Here is a 7,847-nt window from a genome sequence, read left to right on the forward strand (position 1 = left end):
TTCTTCCACTTGACTCCATTTGCTTTTTTTTTTTTTTTTAATGATGAGGTCACATGAATAATGGCCAATGAATGAGCAAGTGTAATACCACCGAAGCCTCAGGAATTTCCATCTGACCATCTATTTACTCCATTATTGTGGTTTGAATATGAGGTGTCCTCCCACAAGCTCATGGGTTTGAACCCTTGGTGTCCAGCTGGTGGTGCTTGTTCAAGATGACTGTAGGTCCTTCTGGACATGGGACTTAACTGGCTGAAATGGGGCTGTAGGGAGGGACTAGAGGGTTTATAGACTGACCCTAGCTGCCTTGAGATCCCTGCTCCTTAGTCCATTATGAGAAGCGACAGTAACAACAATACATATTCAATAAATGACCATCAAATGCATATACTTATTTAATAACAGCTACTGTGTTCTTGGACCTCTGCAATGCCCTCAGCTTTCTATGCTCCTACATACCACAGAGCTGAAATGGGCTTTGGATGAGCATGGAGGAAGCAGTTTGCATTGAAGGACTTACTCTAGGACACAAAGTGTTTACCTATGGTTCTATGTTAGCCAAAAGTCCTCAACAATTAGCCAACTAAAGAAAGTCAACTTCTATTGAGCACCTAGAATGTGGTAGACATCAGGCTAGGCAAGTCCTTGGATAATTAATTATCATAATTTAATTAAAAATTATAATCATCCTGTAAAGTAGTTATTATCTCATGCAAGAATTAAGAAAGGCAAACTTCGGAGAAGCAACTTAACTAACAGCAGGAATTTTGTCTGAGAACGGTCCATCAAGATCATGAGTGATGTAGAGATGAGTGACCATTGGCACAATGGGTTGGAAAGATGGGTGGGGACACAGATGCTGGGAAAATGCAAAAACGTCCTCTGAGACTAAAATATTCTGTCACCCAAGTCCAAGGAGAGATGTAGACTTTCAGGACTTCATGCTTGACAATGACCTGGAAGCATTATCTAGGGCATCTCCACATGCATCGTAGAAGGGCAAATATTAAGTGGAGCTGCATTAGTAGACAGTTAATAGGCAGCTAATAGGTATCAAGCCTCACGGATAAGAATAATTAGTCCCATCCATCTTATAGCCCCACACTCCTGGCCAGGACCTGATGTCCCATGTCTATAAACACTGCTATCCCCTCTTAGCTAGGGGTGTTGTGCCCCTGGCTTTGCCCAACTGTAGATTGAAAATATTTGGCCAAAATATGTTTGTACTAAACATATGGAGACTTTTTGTCATTATTCTTTAAACAATAACAGCAGCAACACACATTCTACAAAGCATTTACATGGTCTTAGATATGCTAAGTTGTAGAGAGAATCTCTTGTAAGCATCACCAGCCAATAAAATAGCTGATGGTCAATGAGCTGAAGCAGGAAATAGGTGGGACACTGGCAGGAAGAGAGAGGATTCTGGGAAATAGTGAGAGTATAAGAGAGAGATTTGGGAACCAGACCCGGGGGGGGGGTGGACATAAATTAGAGGTAGCTGAACTCAGGATACAATAAAGGAGATTCTAGCTGGAGGAGCTGCTAAGGAGATGTGAAGAAAGAAGCAGGCCAGGACTAAAGAGAGGTAACTAACCGAGTGGTAGATATATAATACTTTAACTGGACTAAATGAGGTACGAGCTAGTCAGGGAATGAGCCAAAGCCTATGTATGGTCTAGGCATTTAATACTAAATACTAAATAATACTAAATACTAAATAATACTAAATACTAAATACTAAAATTAGTCTTAGAGTCACCATTCCAGGAGCAGGACTGGGAAGGAAAGATGGCTTAATTTTTTTTTTTAAAGAATAAGTAGATGTTCTTAAAAAAAATTAAGCCATCTTTCCTTCAGGGCTACACAGAGAAACCTTGTCTCAAAAAACAAAAAACAAAAAAACAACAACCCCCCTCCAAAACAAAAGAATAAGTAGATGTGCAGGAGTGTATAAATTTGTGTGTGTGTGTTATGTGCTGTGGGACCGTGAAAGGCAGCCTGTTTTCTGGTTGAGCTAGGTTTAAACGCTGGAGACCCAGATGTTCCTGCAAGGGATAGAAGGCGTTTGCCTGCCATGCTCCTAGACACCAGGCTCCTGACACAAAGCCCTAGCTCTCCATAATTCTGTGACCATCAGCCACGCAGGGCAATGCCCCAAGCCCCTCCACAGATAGAGAATATGACTACAGATCATGTAGAGGACTGTAGGTGACTACAGACCAGGTAGCCTTAAGACAGATCTCCATTTTAATGAGGTACCTAAAGGCCTGAAGGGCTTAGCCAATTAAGGTCTCTTTCCCAGACACTCCTCCCTGCAAAAGGTGTTTAACCTCAGGCCTGCCCTGAGAAAGTGGGGTACGGTTTCACACATCACAACTCTCCACCATGACAATAAACGCCTTAAAACCACGGACTGCCTCTTCTCATCCGATACCCGTGGGGAACACTGGAGCAGGTCTTCCTCTAAAGAGCTGCGAGTCTAATCTCCGCAGGAGACCTCTTTGCGTTCTCAGCCAAGGTCTCCACCAAACTAAGCTGCCTGCCTGAGCAAGCCAAGGACACTCTTGTCCCTGCAAGAACCAGTCAGAGCTCTTTCCTCCTGCCCCTTTCCTTCGGGCCCGGGCCAGAGCCAGCCCTGATGGCCACTACTCTGTTCTCAGCTCTTCCATGACATCGAGTGGCGTCTGAGGTGTCCAAGAGCTAGAACCTACCGTCCTTGGCCTCTGTGTGGCCTGGAGACATGGCAGTTCCCTGGGGACCTCAGACTGTGCTTCCCCAACCCCGGAGGAGCAGGGTCCTGCGACTTCTCACAGCCCAATGTCTGTCCAGCAGCGGTGTGGGGTGCTCTCAGTCAAACTTCCCGCGTCCTGCCTCCATGATGCGGCCCACCATTTTAAACCCAAAATGTGCCAGCAAAAAAATACTTTATTAATGTCTTAGTCTTTTTTCCTACTGATAAAACATCCTGGTACAGGCAGTTTAAAAGAGAAAGAATTTATTCTGGCTCACAGTTCAAGATACACAGCTGCTCATATCGTATCCATAGCCAAAAAGAAGACAGCAATGTATGGTTTTTAGTGTTCAGCTTGCTTTCTCTTTACGGTTCAGGATTTCCTGCAGAGGGAATAATCCAACCCACAGTTAAGATGGGGTTTCCCACATCAATTAACTTAATCAATTACCCCACCCAGGCATGCCTAGATACCCATTTTCCTGTGATCTCAGAATCTGTCAAGTCGACAACATCTGTGGATTTGGTGTCTGGTGACACAGAACCAATGCCTCATGGGTTCTCAGAGATACATTCTTCGGTAGGTTCATTTAGTCATTAAGCAATTAGTTAGCTCCCTACTATTCTCCATGAACTGTTATACATGTTTGCCATAGATTGGATCTGAAACACCACTAAAGAGCCACGTGTTAAAGGCTTGCTCTTCCTCCCAGGGTGTACTGGGAGGTGGTGGGGCTTTCTGATGTGGCCTAGTGGGAAGACTTTAGGTCACAGTGGTGTGTGTGACTTTGAGAAGTATACTGGGATCCCAGATCCTGCCTTCTCTTTGTTTCCCAACCACCACTAGGTGAGTACATTTCTGCCACCACAAACCCAAGCAGTCGAGGACTGAAACATTCACAGCTGGGAGCTAGAATGAACTTTTGCTCTTTTAAAGTTGATTATCTGGTAATTTTTTTGACAGTATCAGAAAGCTGACGCACAGTGTTTAAGCCACCCAACCGTTGCTGGTGCAATAGAAAACGAGGGAAATGCTGTGTAATAAGATAAAGTGGGGTGAGGTGGGCAAGGGATGCCGAGTGGGAAGAGAACCCACCCAGAGGATGAGTGAGGACAAGCTTGCACAGACACCTGAGTGAAGTGAGGGTAGCCATGCAGGCTAGAGGCTGAAGGCATACGTGCTCAGAGCCTGACAGATGCGTTTCTGATGGAGGGAGGGGCCTAGAGCCACACCCAGAGCATGCCGCGAGAACCTGGACGCCACAGAGTTGGAGACATTTGAAGACACGAAAAGGATCTACAGGCAGCTTTCGTTCAGAGGATGTTAAAGAAGAAAATGCCACATGCCTTTCTGCCTAATCAGTAGTTGACACATGGAGCATGGCTCATAAATATTGGACAACCACAACTTAACACAGCAGTAACCGTTGGGGGTTGGTCTGGTGTTTCCTGTACTCATACACCAGGTTCTGTGCTCCAAGACCTGCTTGCCCCAAGATGAGCAAACTCCCATGCACACCAGCCGTTGTTGTGTAAACCTTACTCTCTCATTTAAAACCACTGGTTAAATAAAAATGGCTATAGCCAATTACTGGGGAAAAGAATAGAGAGAGGCGGAGTTTGAGTTTCTGGCCAGGGGTCCCAGGTAGGAACCATGAGGAAGAGGGAGAAAGCTGAAGAGAGGGGGAAAGCTGAGAGAGAGAGGGAGAGAGAGGGGAGGGAAGGGGGAAAGGGAGGGGAGGGGGGGGGGTAGGGAGGGGGAGGGGGAGGGGGAGGGGGAGGGGGAGGGGGAGGGAGAGGGAGAGGGAGAGGGAGAGAACAGGAGGTCTCATTAGTCATGATGGACCTGCAGTAGCACATGCCAGAGTGCTGCTTCCTAGGACATCAGAGTGCTGGAGCAGAAATGACCCAGGAAAAATTCAAACAGCGAGTATTTGGGGAGCACAATTGTAGAAGTAGTCAGTCTAGCATTAGAGAATTAGATTAGGAGTAATCCCCCAGTCATTGTGCAGGGCCTGATAAATTAATCCCAGTTTGAGTCTCATTCATTAGAAGCTAGATGGAGATATGAGTAATTCATATTATACAACAAGTAACTGCATATCCTTGGTGGAAAGTATGTAATGAATTCTTTAAAATGACAAAGAAAGAAATGTATATAGGTTGATATTCAGTGACCACATCGTGGGAATAATGGAAAGGCTGTTTGAAAAGGCCCAAGATAGCAGTAATGTCAGCATTATTCAGAGCCAAGATCCTCCCTTCCCCTCCTCTTACTATCCCTCCCTCCTTTCCTCTCCCCATCCTTCCTCTCTCAATTCCTGTCCCATGTTTGCCAAGTGTTACACCACCCAGTCATATCCCTAGCCCTAAATGAAAAAGAAATACAATTTGAAAAAATCAAAGTAAGTTAAATCTCTCTTATCTAAAATTTGAATTCAAAATGCCAGTGTAGATTATGATGTTTTTTTCCTATGCCCTCTCCGCCCCCCAAAAGACCTAGAAGAAGTGGCTATCAAAATAGCAAAGAACATGCTTAGCACTTTGATTATGGTCCTTAAAAATGCTTTTATCTCAAGGAGAGTCAGGCTTCTTGAGGGATGGCTGATTCCATGATTTAGGTAGAAAATGTGTGTTGAGCTAGGAACACCTCATCATAGTAAGAAGAGAGAAGAAGCACACATCAAGACCGTGAATCTACCGGACAAAGGACTCCTAGAACCAAAGACAGATCATTTGAGTGTCAGAAAGAATAATGAATTCAACAGATTTAAATACATCGAATTATTAACAATCCATAACGTAAAATTAAGTGGCTGCCCCTTTTGGAGGAAATTAAGACACATCATTATTCTGAAAAGGATGAAGTAATGTTCTTTTCTGATAACATGGAGGGTTGAGGGCAAATCCCATAGCAACAGTGTATCCAGGCAACAGTAGTAGATGCCCAGATTGTTGGGGAAGAATTGCTAGGAAGTTCCCAAGGTAGTGGTCATGAAGACAATACCTGAACTCATGCATCAGCTTCACATGAAGAAGGAACTCCCAGACACGGCTTTGCCCCAGGCGTGATGCAGGATAATGTCCTTACCCATTCAAGGAGTGTTCATTCTCTCTTCATCTTAGGACCTGGCTTGCATGGCATCTCGAATCTATCCTCCCAGCTCTCAGGGAAGATAGTGACAGCACCATGGGTTGCTACCAGATGGACTCAGAATGGAGGAAATCCTATAGGAAAAGTACTTGTTCCACCCCCACCTCAATAAATACATATCATAGGGGAAAGCCCCAGTCACAACAGAGTCAGAAGGGCTGCCATAGTCACACTAGATGTGCAAAGTCAGGCTTCGTGTGACTTCAGCCAGGATAAGGGTCTACTCACATGGTGGAGCAGCACTTGCAAAGCTGAGGCAGAATTAGAGGCCAAACTGGGCTACACAGTGAGTACCAGGTCATTTAGGGTTACATACCAGGACTCTTACTGAAACATCATCATCATCATCATCATCATCATCAACAACAACAACAACAGCAGCAACAACAAACCAACAAAACAAAAGATCCAAGTAAAAAGGGTAGCTATTGAACACTGATTGCACGCTAGATCGAGGATTATTAAGTTTTAGGTGTAATAATGGCATTCGGCTATTTTACAGCAAAAAAGAAGCCTTTATGTGTTAAAAATACATTTGGGGCTATTTCTGGATAAAATGGCATGCTATCTGGGATTTGCTTTGAAACCATCCAGCGAGCCATAGAGACAGAAAGAAGAGGGGTGGCTGCCAGGACCCGAGGCAAAGGGGTGGCAGGGGTGGGGTGGGGGAGGTTGGTAGGGACTTCTGATGGGGATGGAGCATGGGGATGGATTCCAGGGTGCTCATGCCTGCTATCTGGGCATACACCAAGGGGGGAAAACAAAACGGAATCACATACTTTAGAAGGAGAAATTGTCTGAGAACCAGATCTCAGATTTTAAAAATAAAAACAAAGTATCTAGTGTTTGGGAGGAAGTGTGTGTGTGTGTGTGTGTGTGTGTGTGTAGCAAAACTGACCATGAATAAACACTGGTGAAAGCTGAAGACTAACAATTTTCTCCTCTTTTGTGTATACTTGAACATTTCCATGATAAAAATTTAAAGCCGGGTAGGGCTGAGAGAAAAAGACAAAATGGACAAGGAAATAAAATTATAGTCAGAAGGAGGTTAAAAGTGCAAATGGCAATGTCTGGCAGTGTGTGTTGTTAAGCAACAAAAAACAGCAACTTGGGTCGGACATCATCCAGTTTCTTTCTCTAAGGGGAAAGGAATCACAGCCATTCCTGCAGTACAAGCAAAGTGGTATTCGCTTATGCTTCCTCCAGGGGGCGCTGTGGGGGCAACCCAGCCGTGTTCTCCAGTGACAGCTGTCATTCACTGTAGGCTCTCTCTTCCATTCCAGTCGCCATGCCATAACAGACCTTGCATGCTGAGATTCAAAAACAGCAGAGGATTGTTCTCACGGCTCCAGGGGCTGGGAGGTCTGACATCAAGGATGTCATGTCTGGTGGTGGCCACACTTCTTGGCTTGCAGATGGCTTGCTGTCTTGCCGGGTCCTCACATGAAGAGAGTAGGAACAGGCTCACTGGTGTCTCTTCTTAGATGAATGCTAGACTCAGCAGAAGAGTCCTACCCATGTCCTACCCACATCAATTAAACCTCTCAAAGGCCTCATTTGTAAATATCATCACATTGGGGTTAGAGCTCTCTCTCTCTCTGTCTCTCTGTCTCTGTCTCTGTCTCTGTCTCTGTCTCTGTCTCTGTCTGTCTGTCTCTCTCTCTCTCTCTCTCTGCATTTGGAAGCCAGTAGACAGCTTCAGTTTTCCTTCCTCAAAAGCCATCAACCATGTTATTTTGAGGCAGAGTCTCTCAGTGGCCTGGAGTTCACCAAGTAGGCTGAGCTGGCTAGAGGTCCAGGGATCTGCCCATCTCCAGATCATGCTAGCGCTGAGATCACACACAGACACTACCATACTTGACGATTTCTTCTTCTTCTTCTTCTTCTTCTTCTTCTTCTTCTTCTTCTTCTTCTTCTTCTTCTTCTTCTTCTTCTTCTTCTTCTTCTTCTTCTTCTTCT

The 7,847-nt window shown here is 44.9% G+C and overlaps 1 protein-coding gene across 3 annotated transcripts in view; it reads right to left on the minus strand.

The window, feature by feature from the left end:
• Syn3 (synapsin III) overlaps positions 1-7,847 on the minus strand; it is a 437,574-nt gene that overhangs the window by 29,224 nt on the left and 400,503 nt on the right. The window lies entirely within an intron of this gene.

Source organism: Mus caroli, chromosome 10 (assembly GCF_900094665.2).
Source record: "Mus caroli chromosome 10, CAROLI_EIJ_v1.1, whole genome shotgun sequence".
Classification (NCBI taxonomy): Eukaryota; Metazoa; Chordata; class Mammalia; order Rodentia; family Muridae; genus Mus; species Mus caroli.